At 41.1% G+C, this 16,862-nt stretch overlaps 1 protein-coding gene across 10 annotated transcripts in view; it reads right to left on the reverse strand.

Moving 5' to 3' along the window:
- The window catches only part of LOC132828420 (tetraspanin-18-like), a 131,486-nt gene that overhangs the window by 34,318 nt on the left and 80,306 nt on the right, over nt 1-16,862 (reverse strand). For 5 of the 10 annotated variants that reach the window (XM_060845522.1, XM_060845523.1, XM_060845512.1 and 2 more), the window contains exons 2-3: nt 13,687-13,782; nt 4,915-5,130 (exon numbers count right to left, since the gene is read on the reverse strand). The exons of 4 other annotated variants lie outside the window; for them this stretch is intronic. The gene's annotated coding sequence lies outside the window, so the exon portion shown is untranslated. The remainder of the gene's footprint in view (nt 1-4,914; nt 5,131-13,686; nt 13,783-16,862) is intronic. One more of the 10 variants, XM_060845514.1, reaches the window with a different exon arrangement.

Genomic DNA, 16,862 nt, shown 5'->3' on the forward strand with positions numbered 1-16,862 from the left:
TGTGACCTCAGCCAATACAGGAATTTAACTCATGCTGTTGGTGTCACTTTGTATTGCAAAGACATTAATGCTAGACAGAATTTCTGTTTTTAAATCTTTGGTCAGTATTTTGGTATTTAAAATATGCATGTTTTCTTACTCTCAAAATGAAATAATTCCAGCAGCAAATTTTTTAGTTCTAAAACAAACAAGGTTATTTCTTATAACATGCTTGGCCAGGATTTTTAAAACACTTGTCTCATAAACAAAGATTAAATACAGATGAAGATAAAATAGTTACAATTTATAATTATCCCAGTCTTTTTTATGGCAGACGTATAGTTTCTCAGATGAAGATGGAACTTTAAAGTTGAGGTAGAAGTCTTATAAAGGGAAGGATTCTCAAACTCTGGTGCTCTTTGTAGATGTAATTCCAAGAGATTTGTTCTTGGGTGAATTCCAAGTTAGAAAAGTCTGGGAGAAGTTATTTTCTCTGATGGCTCTTCAACTTCCAAAGTTTATTACCTAGGTCAGCTTGTGCACTGGTCAATTAACGTTTCAGGCATAAGCCATTCATCAGGTATGCCTGAAATGTTGATTCTCCTGCTGGTCGGATGCTGACCGATCTGCTGTGCTTTTCCAGTGACCTTTTGACTCTGAACTGCAGCATCTGCAGTCCTCACTTTCTTCTGTGCACTGGTCAACAATGGTGCTCTGTCAATATCACAACAGCAGCATGTTCCAGCAGCTTATGTGGCAAATACACTGGATGTGCTTCAAGTAAATGGAAATGTGTGAAAATCAAATGGAAAAGAGTGCTCAGTGGGGTGAAGGAGATCTACATTCAGTCAGGAGGTTCACAGTCTGAGATCCTCATTGTTGAAGGGGATTGGGCTATAGTCAGTCCTGCAATGCAGTCCAGGGATTACAGGCATGTCAGTCAGGAAGTTGGTGGGATATCAGACTTGGAGATGGTCTAGCTTTTCCTGCAAGAAGAGAAAGGGAGGGATTGGCTGTGGATACAAGATCATTTAATAGTCACATATTAGTAGGAGAGGAGGGAAGGTGTCCCCAGTGATTTGAGCAGTAACCTCAAAGGGCAGAAAGGGTTAGTAGTTTCAGAGGATGAGGTGGATGATGTTCTGTTAAGTCTCTTAGTCTGGTATTTGTACAACTTTAAGAGATATTCTAATGACACCATTATTATATCACGGCATGTGGACTAAGGTATAAAGATAGCATACTGAAGCTTAATTCAGATCACTTGAAGCATGGCATGTTGTAAAAGTATGCTGTTTGAAGTAATTTAATGTGACTATGAATGTAGCGTTTCTTGCAAGCTGTAATAAATGAATATTGGACTCTCCAATGCCACGTCATGCACATTCAGTTACCTATGGTATGGGGGAATAATGTAAGCTTAGCCACATCAGGTAAAATACACCACTGGGGGAAATCCCACAGTCCGTGACACTTGGTGATGTAGCAGAGAGAAGATGATGCTACTTATCCTAGTATAGCACAGGAGATTGACCTCCTTGCGGCATTGCTGGGAGTATCTTTTGATGCAGGATACAGCATTGACCTTTACTCTTATCTATGTCCAGGTTGTTACTCAAATGCTGCTTGACTTGCTGTGCTTTTCCAGAGACACACTTTTAGACCCTGACTCTCCAGCACCTGCAGTCCTCATTTCCTCCCGGCTGCCTGTGTCTGTCATTGTGATCTCCACCAGCCCTGCCACCGGTCCCTCCAGATCCCTGCACCGGAAGTGGGGAGCTAGATTTCCTTTCCTCTGAGACAAGGTCCTCAGGATCAAGCAGTGAAGTTGAAGGGGTTGTCCTTGGTTTATAGATTGTGAAGTGTAGTGCAGCTGAGCTTTAACATGGTTCCAGAGACACTGTAAAGCTCATTTCATTAACGTACCACCCTCTGCATGAAAATGTTGCCCCTTCGATCCCTTTTAAATCTTTCCCCTTTCACCCTAAACCTATACCCTCTAGTTCTGGACTCCTTCACCCCAGTGAAAAGACTTTGTCTATTTATCCTATCCATGCCCTCATAATTTTGTAAACCTCTATAAGGTCAACCCTCAGCCTCTGATGCTCCAGGGAAAACAACCCCAGCCTGTTCAGCCTCTCCCTATAGCTCAAATCCTCCAACCCTGGCAACATCCTTATAAACCTTTCCTGAACCCTTTCAAGTTTCACAACATCCTTCCAATAGGAAGGAGACCAGAATTGCACGCAATATTCCAATAGTGGCCTAACCAATGTCCTGTACGGCCACAACATAACCTCCCAACTCCTGTACTCAATGCTATGATCGATAAAGGAAAGCATACCAAACACTTCTTCACTATTCTATTTACCTGCGACTATACTTTCAAGGAGCTATGAACTTGCACTTTAAGGTCTCTTTGTTCAGCAACACTCCCTAGGACCTTATCATTAAGTTTATACGTCCTGCTAAGATTTGCTTTCCCAAAATTCAGCATCTGGCATTTATCTGAATTAAATTCCATCTGCCACTTCTCAGCCCATTGGCCCATCATATCAAGATCCTATTGTAATCTGAGGTAACCTTCTTTGTTGTCAACTACACCTCCAATTTTGGTGTCATCTGCAAACTTATTAATTATACCTCTTAAGGTCACATCCAAATCATTTATATAAATGACAAAAAGTAATGGACCCAGCACTGATCCTTGTGGCACTCCATTGGTCACAGGCCTCCAGCCTGAAAAACAACACTCCACCACCACCCTCTGTCTTCTACCTTTAAGCCACTATTGTATCCAAATGACTAGTTCTCCCTGTATTCTGTGAGATCTAACCTTGCTAAGCAGTCTCCCATGGGGAACCCTGTCAAATGCCTTACTGAAGTCTATATAGATCCCATCTACCGCTCTGCTCCCATCAATCCTCTTTGTTACTTCTTCAAAAATCTCAATCAAGTTTGTGAGACATGATTTGCTGGTTAAAGCACAGCAGGTTAGGCAGCATCCAAGGAACAGGAAATTCGACGTTTCGGGCATAAGCCCTTCATCAGGAATTCCTGATGAAGGGCTTATGCCCGAAACGTCAAATTTCCTGTTCCTTGGATACTGCCTAACCTGCTGTGCTTTAACCAGCGACACATTTTCAGCTGTGATCTCCAGCATCTGCAGACCTCACTTTTTACCCTGTGAGACATGATTTCCCACACACAAAGCCATGTTGATTATCCCTAATCAGTCCTTGTCTTTCCAAATACATATACATCGTCTCTCAGGATTCCCTCCAGTAACTCGCCCACCACCGACGTCAGGCTCACTGGTCTATAGTTCCCTGACTTGTCTTTACCGCCCTTCTTAAACAGTGGTACCATGTAAGTCAACCTCCAGTCTTCTGATACCTCACCTGTGACTTTTGATGATACAAATATCTCAGCGAGAGGCCCAGCAATCACTTCTCTAGCTTCCCACAGAGTTCTAGGGTATACCTGATCAGGCCCTGGGGATTTATTCACTTTTATGCGTTTCAAGACATCCAGCACTTCCTCCTCTGTAATATGGACAATTTTCAAGACGTCACCATCTATTTCCCTACATTCCATGTTTTCCATGTCCTTTTCCACAGTAAATATTGATGCAAAATATTTGTTTAGTATTTACTCCATTTTCTGCAGCCCTACACAAAGGCCACTTTGCTGATCTTTGAGGGGCTCTATTCTCTCCCTAGTTACCTTTTTGTCCTTAATATATTTGTGAAAGCCCTTTAGATTCTCCTTAACTCTATTTGCCAAAGCTATCTCATGTCCCCTTTTTTTCCCTCCTGATTTCCCTCTTACTCCTACTTTCTTTATACTCTTCTAAGGATTCACACAATCTATCCTGTCTATACCGACATATGCTTCCTTCATTTTCTTAACCGAACCCTCAATTCCTTTAGTCATCCAGCATTCCCTATACTTAGCAGCCTTTCCTTTCCTATCATACAATAGAAGGTGCAATAAGGTAATAGAACAGAGCAAAGAATACCATGTTATGATGGCAGAAAAGACGCATAAAGAGTGAGATTAACATTGGACTCAGAACTCAGACACACAAAGATTCCTGTTCATTTTGAACTTATTCAATAATGCTGATTTCTTACACCTATTATTGAAGGCATGTTTTAATTTTCCTAAGATCCTTGCAGAGATGTATCTGATTATGCACCACTGTGTAAAGCTCTCACTGAAATTAGAGCTTCCTAACTGCACCCCTACCTGTGCAATCACGGGTTTCGTCACTTCCCCATGCAACTCACAGTCCCACAACTTCCAGTCTTAAACGCTTACCCTTCAGCATGAAAGCCTATAGATATCATTACTAGATTGGAAGCAGCACACAGTGATTGCTTCAGTAACTAGCACTCACAACACCAGCATTTCACACCCTGTTATCCAATGACAGCAAAAACATTGCTTCATTGATAATTACAGTAGTCACTGCTAGATTTTTCAAGCACAGTTTGCTTTTCACTGTTCCTTCATTTAAATAGGTAAACTTGTCCAACCTTACTGAACTCATCATCTCAACTCATTCTCCAGGAACACTTCTTGAGCCTTTAAATACTGGCAGTTAAGGAAATACAGTCAAAAGAGCAAAACTACAGAAATATCCAAGTATTTGCACTGGAGAAAATCAGTTGCCATGAATCATAACAGTAACAGAATCAGCATCAGCAGAAAATCCCTCTGCAGTCACAAAATTTGATTCATAGGAATATTGAGATAAAGGGACTATTTTAGTCTATACAAGCTGTTCGTGTTTGGCAACCAGAGACTAAAAGAATCAAATCTATGATCAACAGTTAGCCATATGCAATTTAGAACAACAAAAGCTTCAGACAAACAGTTTGTTACAAATGCATGATGCTTCACAGCCAAGTGGCATTCAGTTCAACTCACCTTTTTTGTTGCCAGTACGTGTCTTTGGTGCTGGAAGCTTAATGTTTTCACACAGTTTTGAACACTTAGCAAGCATAACACTTAGCTACACACAGAATGTTAACCATCCGTCACATTGTAATAGAACACGACATGGAGCAACATCAAGGGTGGGAAGCGGGCAGCCCTTTCCCTCAGTGCTGCTGTACTCAGTGACCAAGCCCACCGCAAGGCATTCTGCAGAGAGAAATATGCAGAGGAGGAGATAAAGAGATAAGGGTGGAAGTTGCTGTGAGCTCAAGCCTTTCATTAACAGTAATAAAAATGAAAACAGACTTTACAAGGTGTTTTTTTCTTAATGCAAAAGGACATAGCAACTGACCTATTTGATTAAAGTGAGTAATGTTTTTATCCCTGGAGAGAAGGAATTGTGTTTTCTCTCTGCAGTTGGTTTCTCTATATGGGGCTCAGGGGAGATTTGCTCAAAGCATTTTTTTTTAAACAACAAAATTCAAGGTTTGTACTGATTGAAGTTTGAGACCAAGCAACTCTGTGCTTAAAAAAAAAGTGCAGCTACCACTGACTTGTTTTTCCAGCTCTAATCAAAGCAGTGTCAACATGGTAACTCTGGGCTAAACCCTGCCTTCCTCCTGCTCTGCTGGCCTTTGCAAAAGCTTCATAAGATTTGTGATCATCTTTGAAACCAGCATAGCATGTCAGTATTGCAGGGGATGTATAGATAAAGGATCCTGCAGAGCAAAGCATAAATCTTCTGATAATTATTTTCATTCAAATCTGTCATGAAAAGGTTCCTCATGGCCTGGGGTGGATTTTATATTCGTCCACAATATGCACTCTCTCTTTCCAACATGACAAATCGCTGACATCAAACCCTGAATTTGCAGTGTACAGTATCTTTCATGTTTCACATTGTTGAGCTATAAACAGAGACAAAGGATGGGAAGCCGGTTCTTCTGGAAGTACTGAAAAATTAAGGAAAGCAGACAGGATTTCTCTTGCCTTCCTGAAGATGTTGACTCTTACCATGATACATTTCCACAGGTACTAGCCATTCCCTGATCATCTATGTGATGATTATTCTTGTGTAGAACTTAGCAATGTAGCAAGTGCGGGGAAATAAACATGAGAAACAAATAATCGAAGGTTTGCTGGACTGATACCTTGATTGAGCAGATTGCCTTAGGCACAGAGATTGGTCAGGCTAGATTGTATCTGTTGGAGTTTAGGAAAGTAAGAAGCAATTTGATTGAAACATCCTGAGAGGGCTTGACAGCTTAGATACGGAGAGGATATTTCCTTTTCCGGGAGAATCCAAGACAAGGAGTTACTGTTCAAAAAGCGGGAGTCACCCATTAAAAACAGATTTGAGGTAAATCTTTTTTTCAGAGAGTTGTGAGTGTTTGGAACTATATTCCTGAAAAGATGATGGAAGCAGGGTCCATAAGGGAGAGGACGACAGATCTGATGAAGCAAATGTGTGAAAGGTTATCAATGGTAGGGTGATAATGTGGATTCGAAGTTGTAATGAGATCAGCCATAATCCTAATAAATGGCAGTGCAGGCTAGAGGGGCCAAATGGCCTATTTCTGCTCCTCATTCATAAGTCTGTGTCTCTTCTAGAGACCAGGATGCCAGGGGAAGGTCTACAGCTGACACCTTATGGTCGATCACACTGCATCATATTGTTGGAGGTCATCTCACAATCTTCTGTCTCAACCGTTACATCTAACCAAACATCCTTCTTCCCCCGTCACTAATATCTTATAGCCGTTAAACAAAAGTATTAGGAGAAAATGAAAGAAAGTATTCTTTATTTTAAATGCTCCAGTGAGTTTTCACACAGATTGTTCACAGCGGTGCCTCAAGATTGTGTTCAATTCAGATAGCCCTGAAGGAATGATAAGCCCAAGAAGCCTACATAACCTATTTGTTCACTTTCTCCCCACACTCGGGCCCCACAGCAGCACCAAGACAAACCAGGGAGTTGTAGCATTTCAACAGCTTAGAATGGTGTGTGTGGAGTATGGAAGATTGAAGGATCATGTAATGAGGATTGCTTAAGTGGAACCAAGGAATTCATAGAATCCCTACAATGTGGAAGCAGACTACTCAGCCCACCGAGTCCACACTGACCCTCCGAAGAGCATTCCATCCAGACCATACCTTTGTAACCCTGTATTTCCCATGGCTTATCCATCTAGCCTGCACAATCCTTGAATTTAGCACAGCCAATCCATCTAGCCTGCACACTTTTGGACTGTGAGAGAAAACAGGAGCACTTGGAGGAAACAGGGAGGACGTCCAAACTTCACCCAGACAGTTGCCCGAGGTTAGAAATGAACCTTGGCACTAGCACTGTGAGGCAGCAGTGCCACTCCATGATAGACTAGAGAGTGAGAGGTAGAAAGAGAACCTGTTTCCTTTGGTGGGGAAGTCCAGGACAAGTGGACATAACCATTTCACAGGCAATGAACTTCACGTAAATGGTCATGGGAATTTGGAACTCTCGCTTCAAAGAGCTGCTAAGGTTAGGTCAGTTGAAAAAGTCAAAACAGAGAGTGATAGGCGTTTATTAGGCAAGGGTTTAAGCACTACAAAACTAAGACATTTAAATGCATATTATCTATGATCTAACTGAATGACAGAAAATGTTCATGGGACTGAATAACCTATTCCTGTTCCTACGATCCCATTTCTGACCTGCTCCTCTGACTAAAGCCACTAATGCAGCATGGATGTTAGTAAGTCATCTGCTGTGTAGCTGCACCCTATCAGGAGATCCCAGTTATTCTTTCAGAGAGGAAAAAGGACTTTATGTGAATGTCGATGTACACTTTACAGTTAATAGAGAATCTAACAAACTAAAGGAGTAGAAGGTAAAGTTATTGGAGAAGACAAGTCAGTAGTTGGGTAAACTGGGTCATGCATTCTGTCCTAAATACTGTCCCAGTTTGTTTTAAAAGATGATGGCATAGATTACACATTGAGCAGTACCTTGCACTAATATCCTTGAAGGTTTGAACCATTCTGGAAGAGACTTCATTGCTTTCCTGAGCCAATCCATTTCCTCAGTAATAATTTCTTCACAGTTAGAATAACTTACAGAACACACAGCTAATTTCTGACAGAAAACATTGGCTTTCCAGGAGTCATTGGGAAGGAATTGGATCAAATACTACTTTGGCAAAAATCAGAGGAGAGTTGGCCATAATATCAGAAATATTTTTCAAATAAAGAAAAGAACAAACTAGAAATGTTGGAAATCTGTTGGGTCTGTACATCATCTTCAATAAACATATCTCATCAAGAAAGACAGACCAAATATCTCATTACAAATTTAATATTTTTTCCTCCACTTTTTCTTCAATTGTCAACAGTTTTTGTTTTTTGATTTATTGGCTGAAGAAATAGCTCTGGAGTTAAACCAGAGCTAAAACTCACACATTTTGAGATGGAGGAAAATTTCAGAGTATACTGTGGTAACTTCAGAGGTGATGAAGGAAGCACTGGAATGGAATTGTCCCTCAGGACATTTAGTGGACGAGGTAACTTATGGAGAAAGATAGATTAAAGGTTTGAAAAGATCAGCTTTTCTGATCTAATTGGACTTTTCTTCCTGTGCACGGCTGTCCATATACAGTTATAAAGTTTGAAGTAATGAACTTCTGCAAATTGCAAAAATAATTCTGATGCACTACCAATGTTATAGAATTTACACTCAATCTTCAATCATGGTGTCCCTGGTATATTCATTGCTCCATTTTATCCAGAACTGTTCACATCTTAAATAAAACATGAATCAGCTTTAGTCAGACATTGTTTGATAAACTCATGACATTTGAGTTTTGAACAGCAATGTTACACAATTCAAGAAAATAAACTTACATACTGAGTTGATGTGGGGATTGCACACCTTTACAAACCTAGGTTACAAACATAGATCTCAGGGTGGTTTAGCTGGGTTAGAAGGTCAGGGAGGGGTTTAGATTGGCTTTTAAAAAGGAAGTGTTGCAGCAATATGACGGGGTTGAGGGAGGAAGAGTAGGTTGAACATGTTTAGGATTAGACTTCCACCCCTCAGTGAATTGGAAGCCTGATCATTGAGATCTACTGGTCAATCTGATTGGCTAATAACTCCAATAGTGCCGGCAAGGCAAGAACTCAGTAGTAAGTGCTGGGACTGCAACATACAGGACAGAAAGCAATGGCCATCAGAGACAGTCATATCCCAATCTATTAGAATGGGAGAGATTGCAGAGCGCAGGGAGGGCTCCGAGGGAAGAGGGGGCTTTTGGGAGGCAGACAGAGAAGAAAAAAGTAGATCGTGACATCTTGAAGGATGCCTCCCGTTCACAGAGGGTACCTCAAATTGATGTGCCCCGGGGAGAAAGTGAGGTCTGCAGATGCTGGAGATCAGAGCTGAAAATGTGTTGCTGGAAAAGCGCAGTAGGTCAGGCAGCATCCAAGGAACAGGAAATTCGACGTTTCAGGCATAAGCCTTTCTTCAGGATGAAGGGTTTATGCCTGAAACGTCGAATTTCCTGTTCCTTGGATGCTGCCTGCCTTGATGTGCCCCGGCCCTTTTTAAAAAATGGCCGTCATATTCTGGCCGATTTGTCACTGCCCAACATTTTAATTTACTTTCTCATCAACATGTTCAGACATGTTGTGGCAGACCTCTGAAGCAGGTGGGATTCAAACCCAGGACTCCTAGCACAGAGGTTGGGACACTACCCATATCACAGAACTCAACATTGTATAGCAGTGGAAGTGGTTTAATTGCCAATTAATGAGGCAGTTTAGGTTCTCAATAGGCCTGAGGGCAGATGATCTATTGGATCCATCCTCACCCTCCTTATAATGGGGAATAGCTCAGGGATGGCAGGAGGGAGGTAGACTGGCATTTTATTGTTGTGCCCCACCTTCCACCAGTAAAAGCATGCCTAGCAAGGGGTGGGGGGCGAATGGTGGGAATAATAACCAGCCATTGTAACCAACCCCAGGTAGTTCAGCTTTTGTATGTGGGTTCCAATGGTGCTATTTCTCCAGCTATGTTTAGTGATATTGTACAACTGATTTCCAATTCAAATATAGTGCCTTTTGTGGTAAGTAAGAGAATGTGAACTCTATCTCCAACACCCATCAATTGTCCCCTCCACATCATAGTTCAGTGAGTAGATGCATCAATATGTTTTATAACGTGGCACTTTCGGCTGTTGTGTGTGAACTATTCTCAATCAGAGGAGCAGGAGAATCAACATTTTGAGCATAAGCCTTTCATCAGGAATGATTCTCCTGTTCCTCGGATGCTACCTGACCTGGTGTGCTTTACGACTCTGATCTCCAGTATCTGCTGTCCTCACTTTCTCCTATTCTCAATCAGAGCATGACTTCAAGCTTTGCCAGTCTTGCACGAGGGATAAATATGTTTTATGACCTTTCTCCTTCTACAAAGACATTGAGTCTTGGTGATGTGCAGTCCATGATCAAAATGGCTATCAAATGCCACATTCAGTACATATCTATTTCTGTGTCAGTTTAGTCATTGATTGTTAGCAAGCTTTGGGACCACATCATCTGTAGTTCATCACACCTTTAAATGTAAAGGTGCCATAGTCTTACCAGACCATAGAGCTACTCTCCCATTAAAGAGACAACTGGAGGTGGTTTAACCTGAGGGTCCTCACGCTTCAGTGAGGGGTAAGGTCAAGAAGGTGAGTCCTTCATGATAACCTCAGTTGATGCAGGAATTGAATGAGCATAAGAAACAGGAGCAGGAGCAAGCCATCTGGCTTGTCGGGTTTGCTCTGCCATTCAATAAGATCATTGCTGATCTTTTCGTTGACACAGCTCCACTTACCCCTCCTCATCACAACACTCAATTCCTTTACAGTACAAAAATATATCAATCTTTACCTTAAAAATATTCAACAAGGTTGTGTAACTCTGCATTGCCAACCAGCTGTCCAGCCAGCTGAGCTAACCGACCCCCATACCTTTTACCAAGGTTCATACATATGTCGTACCGCACTGTGGGTAGTCGCCCTGCCTCTGAATCAGAAATTCTGGGGTCACATCCTATTTTATCCCACCCTCCAACATTAACCCCCTCCCTAGGGTGGTGCTTTCATAATAGTTAGATTAGATTAGATTCCCTACAGTGTGGAAACAGGCCCTTCAGTCCAATCAGTCCACACTGACCCTCCAAAGAGTAACCCACCCAGACTCATTTCCCTCTGACTAATGCATCTAACACTATGGGTAATTTAGCATGGCCAATTCACCTGACCTGCACATCTTTGGACTGTGGAAGGAAACCAGAGCACCTGGAGGAAACCCACACAGACACAGGGAGAATGTGCAAACTCCACACAGTCAGTCACCCGAGGCTGGAATCAAACCTGGGACCCTGGTACTGTGATGCAGCAGTGCTAACCACTGAGTCACTGTGTCGCCAGAATATGGTCTCTACCATCATTATCTAATGCACCAGGTTACAAGATGTATGTGAAGTACATCTTGCAATAGGAAGTCAGGCTCACTGAGTGATCTTACTCATCAGCTTGCATTTACTCTTTTCAGCAGGGATTAATGGTTTGCCTCCCTGGTATTGAAACCATCTTCATGACATCCTGCATGATGCCCCAACTGGAAGCAATTAAATTGTTTGTCCTTTCCTTTCTTCTGTGATGTAGATATCGCTGTCTAGGCCAGCATTTGTTGTCCATCCCTAATTACCTGGAACTGATTGTTAGGGTATTGCACAAGTTAGTTAACAGTCAACCACATTGTCATGGACCTGGAGTCACATGTATACTGAGAGAAGAAGGATGAGAGATATCCTTTCTGAAAGAATGCTAGTATACCAGATGGATTTTTCAATGGTAGTTCTGCAGTCACCATTACTGAGATGAGGTTTTAATTCCAAATTGCTTAATTGATTTTAGATTCAACCAGCAGCCATGGCAACATTTGAATTTATGTCCCAAAAGCACGAGCTTGGGTTTCTGGATTCATAATCCAGTGACATTACCACTGACTAGATTGAACTTTGTGTTCTTTAGGGCCATCTCCAACCGTGAGTTAATCCACTACCTGGCCATTGAAAAGCACTAACAAAGCAGTTTAAAGACATTTAAATTGCATCAATGCAAATATTTTCCAGGCTTGCATTTGTGAATATTTTGAAAGCAAACCAAACAGCTACTTCCTTTTCTTTTGTGTCCTTTTCCCTGTCACCACTAATTTACATGTGACCAACTTTAAATTAGTAAGATTTAAAATAATTATACATTTGGGAGCACTTCCCATTATGCTACTTTTTAAACTGCAAGACATCAAGGTAGCTTCATGGTTACAATTTGTTTTTTACTGGACTGTAGCAAAATAAGGAATTATCACCAGCAATAGAAACAAAGTTCAAAGCTGCTTTCAAGGGTCAAAACACTAAAGGTTGAATCTTAAGTTTTGTTTTTGGCTGTGTCAGCTTAGAGTCATAGAGGCCAATAGCAAAAAAAAGGCCCTTCGACCTCTCGAAACTGTGCTATTCAAGCCAACTACCTAATTATTCTAATCCCATTTTCCAGCACTGGGCCTGAATGACGCAGCAATACTGCAGTACCCTGGGACTGGTAGCTCTGGCTGAGGGCTAAAAGTGCAAACAAAGGAGAGGTAAGATAGGGATGCTGGCTACTCTCTGGTAACACCTGATGAAGGAGCATCGTTCCAAAAGCTAGTGTACTTCCAATGAAACCTGTTGGACTATAACCTGGTGTTGTGTGATTTTTAACTTTGTACACCCCAGTCCAACACCGGCATCTCCAAATCACAGGTCTCTGGTAGGCTCTGAGTGAGTGAATGCTATGACAGCAAGCGAACAGTCTGGTCCAGTCCATAAGCTGGGTGTATGTCCCTGAGCACACAATGTCCCTTTGCAGCCTAAAATGCAGCATTTAATTACAGAAGAATCATGTGAGTGGATCACGGATGTACCCTGGGGGTCTCAGAGGTTGGTACATGTCAAATTGGATTAGTGAAGTCTCGAACAGAGACATGATTGAAGATTTCAGCAGCAGGTAATTGGAGACATGTGAAATCAGATGATGTTAAGGAGATAGAAATAGGTGGTTTGAGTAAAGGTTTAAGTGGTTAGAAGCTCATTTCTGAGTCAAATGGAATATCAAGTTTTCAAACTGTCAGACATCTTCTGTGAGCTGGCTGGAGTTAGTAGTTACACACAGAATTTATAGGGGCCACCAAAGACAATGGTTTCAGTCTTCTCAAAATTTAATTGAAGGATGTTTCTTCTTATTCACTCCCGGACGTTGGATAAACCATCTGATAGCCTGGTAATAGTGGAGGGTCAGAATACATTGTGCCATGGTGAATGTGGGAATGATCAGCATGCGTGTGAAAACTTAGACTCTCTTTTCAGCGGATGTTGGTGAGCGTTGCCAGGTACGTGAGAAATGGAAGAGAAGCCCATCCCATTGTACACACACACACACACACACACACACACACCCCACTAGCTGGAGTAGTGCAAGAGCAGGATGAGAATCCATTGCAAGTGATAGTCTGGCTGTGATCAGAATTAAGGCAAGTGAACGCAGTGCCACCCAGCTGGATGATAGTGGGCAGACACTGGGGGAGAATTGTTCTTTTAAGGTGTTTGTGCATCCAGCTTAGTAGCGCATTGCAGTTGTCTGACAAAACATAAGATAAGGAGAGTTGCTTGTGGGTTAACTTCCAGAATACTTATAAAATACTTACCTTCCAGAACTTGTAATGCAGAGGTCTGGGCTAATAATTCAGAGGTTATAGGTTCACGCCAAGGTATTTTGAATATTTTAATTTAGTTCAATAAATCTGAAAATAAAATAAAATATAAATGGTATCAATAAACAGGATTGTCAGAGAAACTTAAGTTGTTAAAAGAATGTTATTCTCAGGTCTGGTATATACATGGCACCATTTCTTCATCATTGTGGTTTACTCTCAACTGACTTCTGAAGAGTTCTTACAAGCCATTCCATTTTAAGTAGCAAGGCACAGTAAATGTCAGCCTTGAAGGCCCACATCCTTTGAATGCACTTTTAAGAAATCCCCAAGTGGTAAGTTCTCTAATCATAGAATCTTACAGCACAGAGAAAGCAAATATTTGGCCCCTCATACCTGTGTTAACCTTTTAAGAGAGCTATCCCAATTAGCATCACTGTTTTACCCTCTGAGGGTGACACGCATTCTGCAGCTCATCACCACTCAGGTCACTCAACCACGGATAGATACTGGATCTTCTAGCCATATACAACAGGTGAACACCAGAGATATGACAACACTGCCAGGGGTACCTGCCATCATGATGTCATCTAGGTGCCAAATCTGACAAGATCACTGCCAGTAGGATGGCAACGAAAGGCAAAATGTAAATCAAGGAATTTCAAGTGAAACACAGCACATTTGGCAGCATCAGTGGGGAGAAAGGAAAATTAATGTTTCTGAAATATATCGACAGAGGCCGGAATCCATTCACCCTTTACTTACACAGGCACAGTACTAACACTGCTCCAACTTCCTCAGAGTCAGCTGTCAGAGTGAATAGAACCTCTGACACTCCTGTTTTTTTTTCCCCACACTACCCCCTAACAGTGGTAGGACACTTCTGTTTATTTTTTTTTGACAAGCAGTGCCCTTCACAAAAGGCAATGCAATTTCCTGTTTATTTTCTTTCTTTTTTTTCCCTTTTTTTTCTTAACCCCCACACTAATGCCTAACTGCGGTAGTGCTTATTTTTCCCCAGCACCCATGGTGTGTGCATGCAGATGTGAGACACAGTGAGAGACACAAAGTGCACAAATCTTTATTCAATTTCCACCACCAGGAAGATAGGAAAACACCTGAGTGGCCAGTGACACTCCTGTTTATATCTATCAGCCAGGGCTCCCTGATTGGACCAGGTTAACATTGACTCTGCTTTCTTCTCACAGATGCTGCCAGACCGGCTGAGTTTCACCTGCAATTTCTGTTTTTGTTTCAGATTTCCAGCACTTTTAGCTCTTTATTTTAGCTCAAGGAAGTTCAGGTTCCTTGCATATATCATGACATTGATTAAAATTATACCTTTTATTGTTATTCAAAATGAAGGGTTTCAATGCAGAAAATAATTCCTACTAGGTGCTAATCTCAACCTGAAGTGTTCCCAAGTTAGATACTTCACAGATCAAATGAAAAGTATTGTCAATTTCACATCTCAGATCCATGCATACATAACCCGAGTTTCTACATGTGTAACTGGTTTTATTCACAACATTTCAAAACATCTACAATGAGTTTCTAACTCTCACTTGCAACTCTTTTTAGTTTTATTTATCTGAGGCCAAATCCAGACTTAACCAATCGAGCACAGTGAGGATCAATAGTAAACAGACTCAACATTTTTTGAACACAGAACAATTGACCTATTGAATACTAAAATGTATCTTCATTGGGGAAGTTTCCATCAGATTGCAATTTAAATATGACATTGTAACAATAACAGGAAGATTCTCTCTGCTCATTACTTTAGATGAAAGAGTAAAACAAAACTGCATGGAAAGAAGTTTAATTAATTCTGTACAAGTAGAAACAAGAGGAAAACCTCCCAAAATGGTATTAAATAAATCTTGAAACAATACTTTATATTATCTTTTTTAAATTCACTCATGGGATGTGGGTATCACAGGTTAGGTCAGCATTTATTGCCCAGAGGGCAGTTAAGAGTCAACCATCTTGCTGTGAGTCTGAAGTCACAAGTAGGTCAGACCAGATAAAGATAGTAGTTTCCCTCCCTAAAGGACGTTAGTGAACCACATGGGTTTTTCCCAACAATCAATTAGGATAGATCATACGAGTTTGAAATTTTCATATGAACACATGGATTTGTGCAAAGATGCTGCTACATTGAATGTAGGTTGTGGTTATGACATTGTACTAAGTGATATTTCTGGCTTGCTACTTGCAAAGAAATGGACGACGTATCTGGACTGCACATGATCAATCGTTGTTCACAGAGAATGACGATTTGGAAACAGATGATAACATGCCAGACAACAGTCACATGGCTATGACAAATGACATATACTTATTCGTGATGACAAATACTAAAGGTAAGCCATATTATACCACAAGTTGTGATAGTTACAAGGACTAAACCTAGCCAACAAAATGTTGTTTGAAAGTATAAAGACAATATATCCATATGCATCTTTGTATATGTTATCAGAAAAGACTTCCCATTCCTTAAAGAGAAAAGGATGTGATTGTATTATAGCGTAGATTCCAGACTAGAAAGGTATGTATCTTTAAGACACTGACATCATAACATGTCAGTAATATAAATTTATCCACCTCAGCCTCAGTAACTCTGTGTCTAATAGAGTTAATGGAGTGCCTTCAGTCAGTTAGATCTGTGAAAGTAATGTATAGTAACATCAGGAAACATAGAACCCAGACTATGAGTATAAATATGTGATAATGGAATTGTATAAATAGTTTGTGATACTAATAAACTGCAAGACATCTATCGCAACAAGACCCCAACTTTGTGGTAAATGTTATGTGGACTTAATGTATAGAAAGCCACAAAACACATTACCTCTGAGTCATAAGTGTCCATGTTGAAGACTCCTCTAGGATGTGAGTACTAGAAATTTATGCTGCTGTTCCAATGCAATAATGAAAGTGTTGCACTGTAAGAGGTGGGCACCTTTCTGTTCACTGCTGACAATATAAGACTGTGAATGCTTAAAGATCAGTCCTGACAAACTAAAGCTAATGGGGGAAACAAAACGCCATCAAACCAGAATTGAAACCATTCTGGACCCAGTGTGACCAGATCACCATAGACAATGCCATTTTATTGTGGAGAGCAAGAGTGATTGTCCCGAGCAAAGGTTGCCACCAGATACTGG

Source organism: Hemiscyllium ocellatum, chromosome 26, assembly GCF_020745735.1.
Source record: "Hemiscyllium ocellatum isolate sHemOce1 chromosome 26, sHemOce1.pat.X.cur, whole genome shotgun sequence".
Lineage (NCBI taxonomy): Eukaryota > Metazoa > Chordata > Chondrichthyes > Orectolobiformes > Hemiscylliidae > Hemiscyllium > Hemiscyllium ocellatum.